Source organism: Solenopsis invicta, chromosome 1 (assembly GCF_016802725.1).
Source record: "Solenopsis invicta isolate M01_SB chromosome 1, UNIL_Sinv_3.0, whole genome shotgun sequence".
In the NCBI taxonomy this organism is placed as follows: Eukaryota; Metazoa; Arthropoda; class Insecta; order Hymenoptera; family Formicidae; genus Solenopsis; species Solenopsis invicta.
In genome coordinates this window covers 19,734,093-19,749,576 of record NC_052664.1, presented here as the reverse complement: position 1 = coordinate 19,749,576, position 15,484 = coordinate 19,734,093, and the positions used below count along the sequence as shown (strand labels likewise).

The following is a 15,484-nucleotide window of genomic DNA, read 5'->3' as shown; positions in this document are numbered from 1 at the left end:
GACGTGGACTACGTGGGCGATGCGTAATGCACGTTGATAATATTCATAATTGTCGCTCACCCGCGCTTAACGTTCCGTAAAGTTAGCAAATTAGGATGAATTTCATGCAATTTTCTAGCCCTGTGCCGTGTGTGCACTTAGAAAGTTGATTTAATTCGGTGAAATACCTTCTCTCTCTCGTAGAGCGTTTGCTCTGTGCAGGGCGGCGCTTTTATTTTAAGAGGAAAATATCACTCTAGAGAGAGAGAGAGAGAAAGGAAAAAAACGCTGAAGTTGCATCACATTGTTACTAACTTAGACAGAAGTCTCCTCGCTTTATTTACCTCTCAAATTACTTTTTAAATTACTTTGAACATTGTTATCTCCATTTTCCAGCATTGCTCGGTATAACTCTCAAGCTGTCTCTCTGTTCGGTATATTTAATTATTTTAAACTCGATTTGTATTTTCCTTCTAGCTTTTCGCTCTAAATATCGATTATATACTACTATACAGAGACCTAGCAAATTTTAAAGATAAAAAACAATTTTAAAGATAAAATTCTGTCGTTATGTCGGTTTTGAATTTTGAGTTAGATAACTTAAAATAATTTAACCTAATTCAGTTGTTTTTCGATCGCGACTGTCAATTTTGTTTATTAAAGATTGACGCAAATAATTTTGTCATACATTACGCCCGCTAATGTTTAAATCGCTAAGAATTGTTGAAGTATAACTAAACGTTTTATTTGACAGAAATAATATTACAAAAGTGGTTTTTTATTCCGAGACATGCGAGAAATATGATTAATTTTCTTTGCTTACGTGTAGATTTTCTTCGAAAATAGACTTGACGATTGTTAGGAATGACATTTCAAACGCGACGACAGCTCGCGTATGCGTGCAACAACTGCGCTATAATAATAAACGCGTGCAACAGTTCCCCCTGCGATCGAACGCCCGGAGTAACCTCTCGTGGGAAATACGCGCGCGCGCGCGAGTGGGACGTCCACGTGGAAATGGAGGCCGTTGTGAGATCGTGGGGTTTTCCCGGGGCGCGCGATCGCTATTCGTCGCGACGGTCTGCCGTACGGCGGGCGTACGCTACCCGTGTATCCGAGTGAGACGGATAGACAACCTGTTTACGATCTCCAGTGCGCGCACGCACGAGCACGCGCGTACGCTGGCGCACGGCCGTCTTATACGCGGTGTCCCGAAACCGTTTGAGCGAAAAAAATCGCGTTCCACGAGAAGATGCACGGTATACATACGAGCTTCTCTGAAATCGAATTGTAAAATTCTAGCTCTGCGAAAGGAAAGGTAGAAAAATAATTAATGGAGTTATGAACTAATTAAGTGCTCTAGTACTAAAATTTAATTAAGAAATTTATATAAAATAGGATTGATTCATTTGGCTTCTGAGTTGTTTACGTTATATTTTTTTCCGTTATTTTTTAATTTTAATTTGTAATTGTTAATTATTTACGAGTATCTATGATTTATAATATAATTACAAATACACAAGGAGTTTTGTGTTATTTTCAAAAATATAAAATATCGTAAAAGAAAAAATCTGGAATGCTAAAGGAATTCGTTAAATCTCGCTATCTTCTAGACTTCGTAATTGCTTATTATTTAAAATTGTATTTTTTTCCATTTGTGCTAGAATAAGCAATTTAGCACTAATGACGTGAAACAGCCTGAGAAAATTGAAACAGTCATCGCACAGACGCGTAGTTGCTGGTTTCTAGATGTCTACAGTCATTTTCTCGAGACGAAAATATCCTCTAACAACGTAACAATGAAACAATTATGCGTTACGTAATCTATAACATCGCTGCCCTAAAGAACATAGAGACGGTGATTTAACTATCGATCGATTGATGAATACACATTGCAACGTGACGCGCCGCTCCCCGTGACACTTGGTATGTCGGAAATTTTTCCGCGGCATTAAATCGCACTTCAATTGCATTGCGGACAACGCGGAACGTGACGCGAAATGTGAACATCGTTGCTGTAAAGACTAGTTTAGACAAATAGGTTTCTAGCGCATTTGTCCCTCGCTAACTCGTCGCATCTCCATTTGAACTACCACTTGAGATTTGCAATCGTTTATGTGGATGAAGAATCATGGACGTTGATTCTTGTTGAATAAAGATTGACAGTCGTGAAATACGACGATTCGAAACGTCATAGTTGAGTTTTATCATTTTTGCATCTGATTTAAAACTTGTTAGATTTCTGAATGATCGGATTTTCTTTAGTATCGCGTTGTCACACTGAGAAAAAGTGCCGTAGTATGAATTAAAACGTAATTTGATTCAATTAAACGTCGAATCACGGACTGTCGTTAATATGTGTAGTTGATTGAACTAAATTTTATTCGTTCAATTATATTTGTTGTCTTTACTTTTAATCTTTTTGTTTCATTAATACTGTTATTAAATTAACAAAATATTTCTAATTAGACTAATGTTGCTGATTCAACGGCATTTTCTTCTGTTTGCATTATTGCGAACAATCGTCTCGATTCTATTTTTGTATTCTTAATACTTTATCATTGTTGCCTGAAGCTCGAGCTTTCGAGAAACGCCCCGTCGATGATTATTTGCGGCGCACTTTCACTGATCAATCGCCCCCGGGGCACCGCGATTCAGCCGGTCGAATCGAAAGAGAGTGCATTCTCTTCCTGTAAGAAGAGATCGTCCGTTAACCTTTACTCGCGCGCTTTGCGAAAATCGGTCACCTCTCGTTCCCGTTCGAAGGCGCCTTTCTCACGCGCGGGCGTTTTCATCTGCATTTAAATAGCAGTAATTACTGTACAAATCGATTGAAGCTATATATATATATTGAAATGGCTGTCGCCGCGCTAATTTCCAGCAGTCAGAATCGATTAAGATTGAAATTGGAATTGTCGGACTTATTAAGTTTGATTCTCGATGCAATCAAGTTTTTTTCCAATGTGTACGCATTCCGCGAGGCGCTTTGTCCGATACGTGCAAAAGCGAAAACATTTGCCCCGTTTTACTCACGTAACACAATATCGTTCCGTGACAAGCGATAATCGATTTCGCCGCCGAAGAGTCGTCGTCGGTTGAGTGTCGGAGCATAGTGAAACAATTTCACGTGTGCTATTGAGATTAATTCTCCAAAGCGGAGCAATCCCGCCGGTCGTCCCTGAGATTTATCAATTGGGTCGCTCGCGGCGCTCGTACGATACGATACACCGCAGGTGCGTAGGGCGTATTTTTTTTCTCGCTTATCGCGCGACGAGAGAACGCTCAGCTATAAATATTACGTGAAAAGTTACACCTCCGCCGGATTTATTTACGCATCCGAGTCGGTCCTCGTTCATTATAATTTAGTGCTAGCCATTAATAATTTTTCACCAGCGCGTTAAGCGTTAAATTAAAATAGAACGATGACGTGTGCGCGCGAGCCGCGAGACAGGTGAAAATTTTCGTCGAGCGCATAATCAAATGAAATTCAGAGTTTTTGGGCAGTTGCGCTCTATTTTTCGCTACCGTATTCACTGAAATTCGATACCTCGACACGTACACCTGCCACCGAGGCAATTAGAGCTAGATATGAGTCATAAACGTGAGTCCTATTATCGGTTATCCTTTTTTTTTCCGTTGTACGACTCTATCGCTTCTTTTCCGTCGTACGACCCTCGCGATACAATAGGGACTAACGCCCACTTACAGAACGACATTTGACGGAGCCAGTAACATGAGTAGATAGTATCACGTATACCGTTCCGCCATGCTCAAACCGTTTCGACAACGCACGTAAGTCGACCCTCGAATTTTAAAGAATCTGGTAGTGTTCTGTGCCATCAAGGGACATTCGCGTGTTGTACTAAACTGAGATAACATATCGTAATTGAGTGAAGAGGCGAGTAGTTATATAGACGATCTAATACTGTAATTTGCGAAACGAAAGTAGAAATAAAGTAGAATACTTTTTTAATAAATTAAAAATATATTGCAGAGCTGTGTTGTTAAGGATTTATGGGTCATATCTCAAAACATTACCAAAAATATAAAAATTTTATATAAAAATATTTTATAATAGTATTACATTTGAGTGTCTGTGTAAAATTTGAGCAAAATTCAATCATTGGTTTAAAAGGTATTTAATTTTTTGTTTATTCTTGATTCTAATGTAAAATCGTGTTTTGCAGTACTTATTTGCAACCAATCGTTAAATTCAATGTTATTTGTTTAAAACTGCAGTAAAATATGGTAACATTTGCTGCAAGACCATTATAAATTAAATTTTTCATTGTATTCTTTGCAGTTGGGCAAGATTAAAATTCGGACATTCGCGATCAAAATTTTTTTGTTGTTGATTAGGAAAAAAAGAATAAACCTAGAGAAGCTTTCAGTTTTTAGATTTCGACAACTTTTAGCTCGTATTGTATAGCCAGAACATTCTTAAAAAAGTTTTTATAATTAGCTAATTATTTAATTACGAGGCTTCAGGTCTCGTATAACAATTCGATGAATGCAACTTCAGCGAATGAGGAATCTTTTTTTCCTCAACGTAAACCAATGTAACAGAGATTTATACGCAATCGTTAAAATTGTGAGAAATCAAATAAATATAAAATTCTGCGTGTCCTTCGCATGCACGTCTGCGAAACCACATGAAACATTGTCTATTCCACCATGCGCCTTTCTTGTGCCGTGCAGTTTCGTGCGTATTGTAAGAAGAACGAGAAAGATATGATGATGTGTCTTGGTGCGATTTAAACGACGGGATTAATTGGATTAATAAAAATCACATCTCAGTGGAACCGCGATAGCACAACAGTAAGATGACTAGCAGAAGGAAGAAGAAGTCGCAGATTCTGAAGAAGGTTTCGAGCCTATTCAATCTCGACACGGTGAGTCATTCAGCATTGAACCGAACTTTCACATTTGACAGTAACTTTTCGCGATTTTAATCGAACAAGGTATTGCGACTTGTCGCAAATAACTGTTCCCAAAATTGCGTTGATTAATTTGAAATTATTATAAAGACTTTTCTTTAAAAATACACCCCGAGAATTAGTTGATAAAACTAATTTTCTATATAAATCCAAGAATGTAAGATTATTTTATTGATCTATAAAATATTCTCATTTAAGAATCCATAAATCTTAGTTTCTTTGTATTTAAAATATCTTTGCAACGTATCTAAAATAATATTCTCTCTCTCTTTTGGAATAAAACAAGTGTCAAACCTCAATATGAACGTTTCTTCAGCTAAGAACGAGTTTCTAAATATCGTGGCCTTGTATTTGCGTCTCACGTGTTTCAACTTGGGGATTTTTTCGAAATAGGCAACAAGTTACGCATGTGAGCAAGAGTTACGCTAGACATAATTCACGATACAGTATTCATAGCAACGTGACCGCGCGTAGTTGCGTAATCTTTTCTATAAATTTTGTTGCTCAATAGGTCACCTCGAGATTTTTATTGACAATTCAAGATTTTTTTAAGATTTGAAGTTCATTTCTCAAGTTCACGATTTTTTTGACAATGCGACATTTAGTAAACAACTTTTAACAACGAGATATTGTTTTTATTTATGAAAGAAAAAAGAATACTTGAAATTATCATAATTTAACTGTAATTCATTTTAGTTGGTTCATAACAGTTAGTTTCAATGTTAACTATAATTTATAATTATTTTAATATGCAGTTTGGAGCTATTAGTTATTATTACTGCGTAAATAGTAAACAAATTAAAGTTAGTAAAATAGTTATATTCATTATAATTGTGATTGCATTTAGTACATAAAATGTTAATTTTATTTTTGACGTCTTGATATTTTACTACTACATTAATATTTGAATTTATTACAATTGATAGTAAAATTTTTCATAGTTCTGCCAACTATTTTTTTTAACATTTGTTTACGATAATATTTACGTAGCAGTAAATAAAAATTATAATTTACATAGTTTTAATTTTAATTGCAGTTTCAACTTTAATTATAATTTGCATAATAATTTGCTGCAAAAAAACAACTATAAATATATTGCTGGCACCGAAAATAACTATGTATTGTAAACAAATTATGGTAATTGCAATCTTTTTTCTCGGTGCAGACGACGCACAAAAAAAGAGTATTATTATTCACTTTTTTTTAATTGTTCAATTTACAAGAACAATAGCTCGTAAAGCACTCGCATACCGATTATATGCAGTATTGGATACTGAGTTAATTATCGACGGAAATTGAATTGAATGGCGAGATGACTCTCGGTCTATACCGAGTATGCTGCGCTGAATAATTTCGCGTCGAGCTAGAACGAGGTGGATTACTAATACTTAAGAGTATCGCGCGTTGTTTTCGTTCTGAAGCGATGGTATGAGTTATCGAATACCGGCGAATTATCGAAATGATATGTATTACCGTAAATTAATTGGACAGATGTTTACACGCACGTTAATATCGTGCAGCACTCCTGTCGTGGATGTTACTGAATTTGCATCGATTTAACTCTTCTGGTGTCGTTGAAGGTTCTACGAATCACAAACATTTTTTTTTATTCATATTTATTTTAGAAATGTCAACGCGTTTAGACAGAAAGAACTTTTATTCTACCTACCTTATGACGGTTAACGAATAGAAGCCATTTATTACATTTTTCCCTGAAACGCCGTTGCGACGCGAAACGAAACGTCGCGGAAAAGCTTTGCGGACGGTGGAAAAACGGAGAGTAGTACCGTACTAAAAGGAAAAACAGTTCGCAAAAACAGCTGGAGGAGTAGGAGGAGGAGGAGAACACCGTCACGACGAAGTTGGAAGAGACGCGAGCGAGGAAAATCGCAGAACCATTTTTCTCGTCGGCTTCACGACCGGCTTCATGCGATAAGAGTGCGTCGAATAGCTCCACGAGAGCAGGAAAGGGTAGGAATGAAAAGAGGGAACAGAGGAGTGGAAATAAAGGAAAGAAAAAAAATGTGAGACATAAACAAGATCGTAAGAACACCTGTCGACTTTTCCGCCGTTAAGGAGTAGCTTTGACAGAAAAGAAGAAACGCGAAGTCGCTTTATCTAGAATGGTCAACATATTGCCACGATCAATAAACTATAATTATTAATACTCGCCAAAGTCACGGATCTACAGAATCAAAATATATTTTGAATGTCAGCGTAGCCTCTTGTGACATATAAAAATAAATTCTTAATAAATTTAAGTATCGAAATCTGCGGAATATTCGAATGATTTAATATCCACATTATTCTTAACTACTTATTTTAATCCTTAAATATTGAGATAAAAAATAGAGACACTTTTACTGAGATTGGTCCTTCGGGCATCGATTTAAAAAAAAATTGAATAAAAATATGGGAGATTTATAAATCTATCTACCTTGTCTAATTTGTGAATCCGTAAAAGTCTACATTTAATTCTAAAAGAAGTATGACACTTTTATATTTTGAGAGTCATTGAACATGAATCTAAACTCAAATTCTAAAAATGTAAAATGGCGGATTTAATACGGCCAATACTATTTTAAAAATTTGTAAAATTATAAATTAATTATATTGGAGAATGTATAATTGGCCATTTTTAAAAGTTGAGTTTAGATTCTTGGTCAACGGCTCTAGAAATATAAAAATGTCATACTTTGTCGAAATTTGTTTTTTGAATTAAATGTGCACTTATGGGTTCACAGATTAGGAAAAGTCAGTTTCAGTAAGATAAGGTGCAATCTTAAATTTATCCTTGTTTGGTTTATTTTTCATCACGGTAGTTTACATCTTTTGTCTCAAACTTTATAGTACATCGCAGTTCGGAGTTATTAATTATCGAAAAATGTCAAAATTGCTATTTTTATCAACGTTAATAGCAGATTTCTCAAAATCCTGACATGATAGAGACGAAATAGAGTTGTCACCTCAGATTCGTTTGTAGCAGTCAAAAGTACGTACGAAATGTTGTTAAACCTTAAGACAAAACAAAGTTGGTTTTTTGTTGCTCAGTGTTATCAGCAAGTACAAACGGCATCGATAATTCTCGACATTTGATCTTTCCCACGTGCACAAAATCGACCGTGTCCCTCGTCGATAAATCTATGTTTTTGCTCGATCTACGCCGATTTGTTTTACTTAGTAAAAGTCGCGGCACGTTAACCGGCTTTACCAAGGCGCTGTGTCGTGTAGTTTACATTAGCACCCGATCTCGACACGGTCCAAGCCGCTTTGAGAATCCTAAGTCAACCCTAAGTCAATGCGAACTCCCCGAGAATCTCGCAAAACCACCGCCGTCAGCCAACAAACGCTCGACGCTGCGTGGGACACGCAGTGTTCTCGTAAGCCAATATTCGTTCACGAACACATACACACGTATGGCTGTTTGCACGGAGCGGCTTCTCGGGACGCTTACGTGACATATCCGTAAGCGGATCGCTCGATTTTTTTTTATCAGTCGCCACGCGACTCGTCGTTGCGTCAGGCTAAATGATGAATTACAAGCGAAATCAAGCAGACCCGTCAACAAGTCCTTCTGATAGCGCAAGATTATTTCCAAGATACCGATATCACTGAATCTCAAATATTATCTTTATAGCGTGAATACGTTTGGTTATTTTTCCTTCTCTTTGCGTCTTTGTCTAGCCTCATTCAAATCAGTTAATGCCATCTATTAGTATCACACAATTTGTAATTTGCGCGACTTCTCTTTGAGTCATCGGGGAAACGATCTAATGGCCCGAAACATCTGACGCTTTTTATGTCTTTTATTTTCGTAGTACTGATTATCACAAACAATTATGCATCCATATAACTATATGTTTAGATTCTCGCGTTGACCTTTCCCTTACCATTTTACATCAAAGAACTTTTTTCATTCACTCTATTTTATTATCGTCAATATTTTCCTACTATTTATATTTTATGGTAAATATTTTATGGAGACTCTTCGTAATGTATCTTCTCTAGGCGCGCTATATCTAATGATAGCGCTGCCAAGGTTATCACGGTCCAGTTAATTCCATAACGCCCTCCACGCTCGTCCGAGTGTACGTTACGAAACGCGCGGCGAGCGAACAGGTTGCCGCTAATTGACTCGGTAGATTGACGACCAATCGAGAGGCAAAGCGGGTCTTCGTCGTCGCCGTCGTCGCCGTCGTCGTTACCGCCGGATACCGCTCTCTGCGTTTCCTCTCGAACGAGCGTTATTTCTAGCTCGCGGTCGCACGCGGAGCGCGAGAGCTTCGCTTACGTAACCGGCAGCTGTGGTAACGTGTAGCGTACGTTTGCAGCAAGCGAGTGCGCGTAATTGGATATCGGTGGTGGACGAGAAGGGAGGGAAACGTGCGATGTATCGCAGAAATCGACGGCGATATAGTTGTACCCGTGACGATGGCCTTGTCGAGCGCACGCGAGATTAGAAGAACCGGGGTATCGCCACGTGCACCACGTTGTCATAATGTAAACAGCGCCTACATCGGTGCTTGCGAGTTATGCAGTCAGGCTTCGCATTGCCTTTGAAATAACTTGATTTTTACGCCATCGATCTCGTTATTTAGCGATAAAAGTGTCTCATTATCGCTTATGCTAAAACAAATTTTTTTTATAAATAAAAGAAATAATTATTAATACTTTCTACTCGATGTACCATAAAGTCCGTCCTATATGTACATAAATTTAGTTTAGCTTTACAAAAACTACATAAATATGATTTTTCTAGTAGACTTTAACATTATTTATGATGTGGTAACTAAAATGAAATTGTAAAATCTGTTTTGTTATTTAGCATTAAATATTACCTCTGTGAAGCTGGCACCCCTTGATTGAAAAAATGAAAATTTTTTTACAGTTCTTAATGCACCCCAAAGAATTCTGGAGTTTCTTCATAAAATTAACAATAGTTAAATATTACATCGTTGTTCTGAAATAAACGAATTTTTTATTATGTATGTACGTATGTGTGTGTGTACATATTTTATATATATATATATATATATATATATATATATATATATATATATATATATAATACAATATATATTATATTAAATAGGGAATCATTTGTGATTATTTTTGATGTTCATAAAAAATTTATTTATTTCAGCACACGTGACGATGAAAATACTAAATAACAAAACAAATATTTTATACATGAAATATTTATTTCGTTCTGCTATAGAAAGAAGAATCCAGATAATAAATTGAAATTTTCCAAGGCTATGAATACATTTTTTTCGAATTTCTAACATTTTATTCTGAATAATGCTGCAAGAGTTTACTGAGAATAAGATAAAAATTTATTCATAATTTGTTTATGAGATAAATTTATTGTATCAAAAGAATAAATTTTTATGTAAATACAGTAAAATAAAATTTTATTTCTAACAAACAAATCAATTACTAAAAAAATAAGATATATTTTACAGAATTCGACTTTTTTTTAATATGATTATTCGTAATATTCGAAATACCAAAATTTAAAAATTTAAGATTGCTTTTGCGAGACCGTGAAGTTGACACCCTTAGTTTTCAAATTCTTGGTTTTTTTTATGTTAATTTTAATCAAAATTTTTTTCGAAAAATTCACTGAAAAAGAAAATCGAAATATTAGTAGATAAATGTTATTTCTGATATTTTCTTTGAAATGTATTAATTATATATAAAAATAATGTTATTGTTGTGACGAAATATACGTTTCTATCAAATATATCTCTCATTGTTCTTAATTGGCATAACTGTTAGGAATAAAACTTTTTTTTGCCGTATTTAAATAAAAATTTATTTCAGAAAAATAAATTTATATCTTACAAATAAATTTTTAAGTGTCTTCTTCTCTTAAACAAGAGTTTTATTAATTATATTGAAATTTTAAAAATAAGGAACAATTTCCTTCGGATTGAAGGAGATCTGTACCATCGAGGTATCTTACTCAACAAATCTCTCGGTGCGTTCGATGCTAACCTGCGCATCTCCAACACCCCCATAGTCAGAGACACCCAAACGCCATTGAATGGAGTGTTTCACGGTAGGCTGCCTACACCATACATTTTGTGCCAGACGCTGCTCTCCCTTTCTCTTCGTTCACGTCTTTCGCAAAATGCACTCGGGACCTTTATCTTTGATCGTCGAAACTTCTCTAGTAGGGAAACTTACGAGAAGTAATCTATACTTTGACTGGCATTGTTTCTTTTTTCTCTCACGATGACACATTTAAGCCTTTATTACTCGATTGTGGGAAGAGAAACTTCTCACCACTTTTAAAATTGTCAATATTCCATAAACTGTTTTAGATGTCTCAGAATTTCTTAAACTCATTGTTACATGTGTTCGTACTTGTTTCATAAATTTAATATCTTTAAGAACGGAAATTATCATAATCTTGTGATCAAGAGTAAAGGCATAAAAGTGAACAATAACAATTCATTTATTATTTAGTTAATAACAATCCAGACTTGATAGAATAAAAATTTTATATTTGAAATTTAAATCCCAAGGTTTTAAAATTGAACGACTATTGTGAATTATCCATTTAACTTCACATGAACATCAATTTGAAATCTATCGAAGGATAAGTATAAAATATATGTAGTGCGTATTATTATACTATTGCAGTTCACTGTGCGAATAGAATAGAACAATAACAGGGAGTAACGAAATAATAGTTTTGGTACTGTCAACGTGGGAAAGCGAGGGTGGCTTAATCGATGTCGCGATTAAATCGCGAATAGACCAGATGTACCGCGGGCAACGTTAATCGCGGTCATTCTGCAGATTATATCGAGTTTGGTCGGTCTCATTGTGTGAGCGAACGACGTTACACGATCAAGCCGGAAGCTTTAAGTCTGGAATAATGGCGCGGATGAAAAAGACCGGCCACGCTAAGCCGCCGCACTTGTCGGTGCTTTCGTTCGACATCGAAAGCTCGGCATACGCTCGCTCGTCCATTTTCAGTCTCTAGCGAGTTTCCCGGCCTTAACGTGCGTAATCTAGCCAGAGATATGAACCCATTGCCCGAAAAAAATAGCCCTGGCAAAAATCTCTGTTCCCCGGAGGAAAGGTTAGACGGATTTTGCAGACGGATTTTGCAGACGGACTCTTTGAAGCAGGGTCCATTGTTTCTCTCGGGAGAAAAATGACTTCCTTTCGCAGCTCTGACGTCTGTTGAAGAGAGCCTTTAGTTTGACACCTACAGATTCAACACATCCTACATCATTAACGCACAAATGTGTGTAACAGCAGAATAAATGTCTAAAAGTTTTAATAAATTTTTTATTTGAGCAGTTAAATTTATATATTACACTGAGAGAAAAAAAATTCTTAAATTTTAATAAATATTTATTCGTAGTAGTACTGATGAAATATTTACTTACGGTGCATAAATATTTACTCTATAAGGACAAATTATATGTAAATCACATTAGTGATTTTTGTGCTAAATAAATGCATATTTACATTTAGTAAATATTTTATTATATTGGAATAAATATTTATTAAAATTTAATTATTTTCCCTCAGTATATAAAAGTAATATAATTAGTAAGCATGAATAAGCAATAAATTAAAATCAGCAATGTTAGAAAATTAAACAAAAAATAACGAAAAAATTTTTTACTATTTATTTATAGATTTTATCAAATAAAAATATACTGATTTTTATTTTAGTTTATTTTATAAAATAAGCACACAAACAAGAAACATTTTTATAATTTTTAATCTAAACTTGCTACAAATTTGTAAATGTGCCACTAATTTAAATAATATAACATGCTGAAATAATTATTTTAAAGACTAAAATATTAATTTCAATGAGTGTTTCTGTTCGTGGCCATGCATTAACAGTCAATACAAGTTTGTAGAAGTTGCCGCGAGTTGTCGAAGCTGCAAGGGAAGTTGTATTTGTGACACAAGTACCTGCCGCATGAACTAAGTATCTTGTAGTGGATACCCTGAAGACAACCCGGTCGATGCTCGACATGCCCGAAGTTCTACTACTCGTTGTATCGCGTGGCAAATTCGTGCGTGTTTCTAACAAGTACTTTCCAGCAATTCGACAGTTTGAAAATAATAGGTACGATAGCAACAGAAATTTAGGGAGTGTCCACTTCGATCTCTGTATGCAAAGGAATGTGAAAAAAAAGAAAATAGGAAATATTTGTATCGTATCTGTTAGAATATTACGATAATTTAGACATATTTAGTCTAAATGGCCGTAACATTTTAAGAAAATAGTTTAGATAAAGAAGAGAAAGAAGAAAAAGAAATAGAACGTTAAATTTTGAATTTATAAAACTTATAAGTAAAATTATTTTGGTAATAGAATTGACATCGAAAACAATCGAAATAATTGTAAAATAATTCGAAGAATATTCTATAGAATCTATATTACTCTTATAGAAAAGTCTAATTTTATTTATATTTGAAACTAATTTATTCGAGATACAATTATAGATTATTTTTTTCTACGTACGTTTAACTAACATCAATATATATTAACTTTAAAGTTAATAAGTTTATAAATATTATTCTACATTTTCACATTCAAATCGAACGATGCATTGTTAAAAATCGGCAGTAGAATTTAATGTAAGGTAACAGAAGCAAATTTAATGTACATTTGATGTAAATTTAACGTTGTCAAAAGTGCACTAAATTTCATGCACATGCTTTTCAGTTATAGATACATTAAATTTAATATGCACATTAAATTTAATGGGTAAATTAAAAATACATTGAGTTTCATGACACTTTTAACAATGTACGTTCACGAGATTATAACATAACAATCTGAGCAAGGATGGTAACCTCGTCGAAGGAAATGTAGATCAATTCCCCGAGATGCAATCTGTGCGACGGAACGAGACACGTTTAGAGGAAACGGGAGCGCAGAATTCGCGGACAGGTCATACGCACGAGCATCGGGTATCGACACTCGAGGCAAATCCGTACGAATGGATCGGTGCGTGGCCGCGGCAGGCATTTTCCTTAAATTGAACCGAGCTGAGAAATGGCGAGCGTCCCGCAGCGCAGCCGGGCAGCGAAGGGCGAAGGGCGTGCAAGCGACTCGAGGGGAGGACGGGTCGACAGCGGACAAATGGACGACCGTTCGTATCCGCGAACGTATTTCACTAGGGACGTATTCCGTTGACCGGACCTGCCCCGCTTCACCCCGAAAGGCAATAGCCGGAGAACCGGCAGACTCCTACCTTTTCATGCCATCCTTTAACATTCATTGTTTCAGAGATACGTTGGTAAATTTGTTTCGTAATCGTCGGAATTGCGCTACTATCGCGAACGCAAAATCCGTTTCCATATATTCCGTGCCAGGCGCTTGATTCTTTTGATATCGTCGACGTTTGCACGTGATGATCTAGGTACCAAAAAATGTGATAAAGTATCCTAAAACGTATGATGTGACAAAATCCCTGTGCTTATCTTTGTGTTCAATCAAATAATTAGTAAGTTTTATTGTTATTCTTTACTAAAGCTTAAAGAGCTGAAGATCTCTTGCCTATGAAATTCCATGAGAAATTAAAAGGTTATCGAATTTTGAGTCTATAAATTTTAAATCTTTCGAAGAATACAGTTTGAACGCATCGTCGGTGATGAATAAAATATGCGGCACTATGCCGTTTATAAGAAATTTATAAAAACGAGGCAATTTCTGAATTCAAGAAATGATAAAACAGAGGAATAATGGAATGCGAATGGCGCGACATTTCCTTTGACAGTGAACTAGTTTCACCCTTGATGTGAATCGGCCCCAACCAGTGAAATTACCGTCATCCCTTACCGGAATAGACCCTCTCTAACTTCACGCTAGGCGGACGTAGATAGTAATTTCGGAGTTAAACCTTCACCGCCGTGACGAAACATGGCGGAATTCGTATCTTTGTCAGGAATAGCTGACCTTGAAAAATATATCGAAATAGTTAGAAAATTTCCCGCGCTTAATTTCCTTAATCATCTTTCCTGATATAGGAGAGAATTGCTGAATGCGTATCGGTTGTCTAGATTGTGCCTCAATGCCTAATGGACATTAAATTCGCATCTTACGCGAATCGTTTCCGACAGAATTGTCAGTTTATTAATATAATTTTACTACTCAATTTACAAAAGAACATATTCATTTATCGGAAGGAAAGATGCTGTGAGATTCTTCTTAGGAGTGAGTCACTTGCTCTTTTACTCTTCCTTCTTTCCTATACTCGCAGCTTGGTTGAGGGCGGATGCCCATTTGATTGAGTATCAGTGATCAAGTATCTCAGTCTCCAACGCATCGTCGATTGCTCCTCTCTCTATAGGCTTATGCTTCACATCGGTCATTTGAAAATTCGCTCAGATCCACTCTTTTTCAGATCAGAAAACATCTAGGATGAAGGTTCGGCCCCGACTAATTTATCTTGTTCCTTTCTAGTGCTTTCTTTCTTTTTTGCCCCTTTCTAACTCTTCCCATCTATCTATTATCTACCGTTTAACCTTCTATACTATCGTATATCTACTCTAACAAATGCAGCGAAATGATTCTTTTA

At 35.7% G+C, this 15,484-nt stretch overlaps 1 protein-coding gene and 1 long non-coding RNA gene across 13 annotated transcripts in view; one reads left to right on the top strand and one right to left on the bottom strand.

Moving 5' to 3' along the window:
- Positions 1-914, bottom strand: part of LOC113003448 — a 34,437-nt gene extending 33,523 nt beyond the window's left edge. The window contains exon 1 of the long non-coding RNA XR_003268481.2: positions 803-914. This is a non-coding gene — a long non-coding RNA (uncharacterized LOC113003448). The remainder of the gene's footprint in view (positions 1-802) is intronic.
- The window catches only part of LOC105201229 (disks large 1 tumor suppressor protein), a 393,240-nt gene that overhangs the window by 264,332 nt on the left and 113,424 nt on the right, over positions 1-15,484 (top strand). The gene's annotated exons all lie outside the window — the stretch shown is intronic.